The following is a 3,437-nucleotide window of genomic DNA, read 5'->3' as shown; positions in this document are numbered from 1 at the left end:
AATGACAATCAAATAAAAAATAAAGGATTGATCCTTATAAGAAGCATCTTCAATGATCAAACAATCAATGAATAATGATCAAAACATCTTCAAACAATGATCCTTCATTTTAAAAAAAATGATTAAATTGTAATAGAATAAGAAAAAAATTATTTTTGAACCATCCTCAATGTATCATTGAATAATGATTGAATGATGATTGAATAATAATTGGACCATCATTAAATATGATCAGAAGTATGATCAAGTTATCTTCGAACAAAGATCAAACAAGAATTGAAGCCTTTAAAGATCACATGACAGAAATATTTCTTCAATTTCACATGTTATGAGAATTATTGTCAAATTTCAAAATTTAGAAGGAGATTTAGAAGGTGGTACATGGATTTAACCATGGCTTAGCAGTTTGCCGGGACAATCATGCCAGAAGGGCCAAGCAGAGAAATGCTCATTGACAGACAGAAACTGGCATCGCTAAAGACATGAGCGATCATCCTGTCCCCCCAACAAAGCCGCTGAAAACAAGTGCAGGTATTAAAATAATGGTTTCTTTGACTGTTATTGGCTCTCACCGCCAATCTATTGAACTGTAGCTTGTATCAGAATACTTGCAGCTTTCGTTCTAAAGCAGCAATGGCGATTCCTGTATCTCGGACTAGAAAGAGCGGTTCTTTCAAGCCGCTATTGGAGTTCATACCTAGGAAAGCTGCTATTATCCTCCGCCGTTCGTAGATTTTCTTCAAATGCCGTCCATGCTCAATTATAGGCTTGTGACCTTCTCTCACTTTCTCTGTGTGAACACTTTTTTACTGTATTCTTTTAGTTGGATTCGGCAGGTTAAGATTCTTTATCTATGTTGCAGTGAGAAATCTGTAGATACTCGCTGCTTTGATCTAGTAAACATAATATCTAAATCCATATCTTAGGGAATGGTTGATGCCTTTAAAAGTTATCTTCCATCCTGCTGTAACTGAAAGCATCTCTAGGGCAATAATTATATTCTTGCTTTCTTTTTTTCCGATAGTTGGCCGTTACACTTGAAGTTGCCTGCTTTAGAGCAGGAATAGCTAACAACTTTTACATGCTTGTAGAAAATTTAAAATTTGTTTTTAACTATTCTACTGCTTGAAAACCCTAGGGTGTCAAGAATTTGGTTCATTTCCAAAGGGGCTTTTTGGTAGAGGGGTTTTAATAGGATTTACGATCGGATTTACTGTAGAACCAACCAAATGCAAAAAAGACCGTAGTTAAATTTGACTCATGTGTTCATCTTATTTGACTCCGTTTCGACGTAAATCATGCGATAAAAAAAAGAGCGTGGTTAAATCTGACTCATGTGTTAATCTTATCTGACTCCGTTTCGACGTAAATCATGGCTTTATCGCATTGAAGCCCTATTTGGACAATGAGCTCGACCACAATCTCTTCACACAGCTCTGTTCGTTATCCTATTGTAATATCAACTAGTTTTCTGTTAAGTTGTCCTTCGCCTAATTGCAAGAGAAGGGAATTCAAGGATAAATGTCTCCACGTGGTCAAATTGCAGCCGTAGGACTATACCATCCTTGGGAGAAGATCACCACCTCGGACGAGTTACAACTCGTGTACTTTCTTGTCCTTCGCCTAATTGCAAGAGAAGGGAATTCAAGGATAAATGTCTCCACGTGGTCAAACTCGCCCAATTGCAAGAGAAGGGAATTCAATGATAAATGTCTCCACGTGGTCAAACTGCAGCCGTAGGACTATACCATCCTTGGGAGAAGATCACCACCTCAGACGAGTTACAACTAGTGTACTTTCTCGCCTTCGAATACAACCCTAGTAGGGAAACACCGGAAGCGGACAACTATCCTGAAGAGAAATACATGAAAAACTAACTTCGACACATTGAAAACAACATATATGGACCTAGGGTAACAAAGTATTGGCTCCCACTTTAGTTGAGCGACAAATTTTGTGAGAAGTAGTGCCGACTGGCTCTCTGGAGGTGTTTGCTTGAGCAGGACGTTCGATCCAGAGGAAGGAAAGAGTCTACCAGTCGAGAAGCAGCAGTTACGTCCGCATCACTCTTTTAATCTGCCAAATCCTTTGCTGATATCTTCTTAAATTACTCTTTGCTATTGGTGGCTAGGGGAGGTGAGTGGGTTTGGGTGAGGAAGGTTGTTATATGAGTTGCTCGTTACTATGAATGGCATTTTGTATGGATCAGGAGATTAGGAGTGCAAAAATATTCACGATTAATAATAGTTTTTTATAGGATAATTTTAATGTGTAAATGTAGCTATAATAATTTTATTGCTGTTTTCCATTGAAGATCAACTCATTTTTATTTTAAAAATGAAAAAAAAATCTCAATTTAATGTAGGTATCCTCATGTTTATCAACCTTTCATAAATCCTTGCTTTACAAGAAATCTATTGCACCACCGCTTAACTGCCTCCTGTTTCTTTTCTTTGCTTTCACTGTCTTATTGTCCCTCTTATTTCAGCTGCTCTTCCAGTTTTGGCCTTCAAAATTAATGCTTTCATCGAGTGAAAAGAATTTGTGAAATTAAGTTCTAGATCAATCAAGCATCTCAAACTATCACAAGTGTAATGTCACGCACATGCACTATTTTTCAAATCACGATTTTAAATATTTACAATGCTTATATATGTCATTCATGAATTGCATGAAATGCAATTATAGCATTCCTTGGGGTATTGTTGCTCTTAAGTATTTCTATGAATTCAGTAAACATATGTTAAATGCATGCACACTTTTTATATAAAAATACTTTCTGCATTCCGACAATGCCGTATATGGACATGTATTCTTACTTTAAATTCATGAAGATAAAAGAAAGTGTTAAGGTTTACTTTAGTCATAAATAGAATATAGATGACGAAATAAAAAAGCCCAAAACACATGTGATTTTATCATTATGGATTTAATTCAGACTCAAATCTCGCATTGTTGCAGTGTTTTTTCCTACATATTTCTTTGTAAATATACTATGGAAGAAATTGAGACTGTCGAGCATGACCTAGAAATGACAATTCCTTAATATAAACAAAATATTTCAGTCTTACTATCAAACATATAATTTTTCTCATTAATTCAAACTCTTAAAATAAAAATTATCTCTTTTTTACAAAGACAATTTCTTCTTCCTCACTAAGAAGACACACAATTAATTCATCTTCTGTAATGCTACTTTTACACCAATTTCTTCTTCCTCACTAAGAAGACACACAATTATATCCCAATTTTAGACATTAATTCATCTTCTGTAATGCTACTTTTACATGTACAGTGTCACTTATTGTGAATAATCAAATACTTTCGTATATGTTTATGCAATCTAATATGTCTTGTTGAATATGGTTAACCATCAAGAAAATCAATTATTTACACCTTCCTTAACATATTGTATGGAATAGTGCTTACATATATGT

General features: G+C 35.1%; 1 protein-coding gene across 3 annotated transcripts in view; it reads left to right on the top strand.

Moving 5' to 3' along the window:
- The first annotated feature begins 282 nt into the window (after window positions 1-282).
- The window catches only part of LOC110023183 (probable 3-hydroxyisobutyrate dehydrogenase, mitochondrial), a 33,412-nt gene continuing 30,257 nt past the window's right edge, over window positions 283-3,437 (top strand). Inside the window, exons 1-2 of one of the 3 annotated variants that reach the window (XM_020722459.1) lie at window positions 283-531; window positions 615-766. The gene's annotated coding sequence lies outside the window, so the exon portion shown is untranslated. Of the gene's footprint in view, window positions 532-593; window positions 767-3,437 lie in introns of all 3 variants that reach the window. The other 2 variants (XM_020722457.1, XM_020722458.1) reach the window with 2 other exon arrangements.

This window comes from Phalaenopsis equestris, unplaced genomic scaffold, assembly GCF_001263595.1.
Source record: "Phalaenopsis equestris unplaced genomic scaffold, ASM126359v1 Scaffold000221, whole genome shotgun sequence".
In the NCBI taxonomy this organism is placed as follows: Eukaryota; Viridiplantae; Streptophyta; class Magnoliopsida; order Asparagales; family Orchidaceae; genus Phalaenopsis; species Phalaenopsis equestris.
The sequence above is the reverse complement of the archived record's forward strand: the minus strand, read 5'-3'. Positions and strand labels throughout refer to the sequence as shown.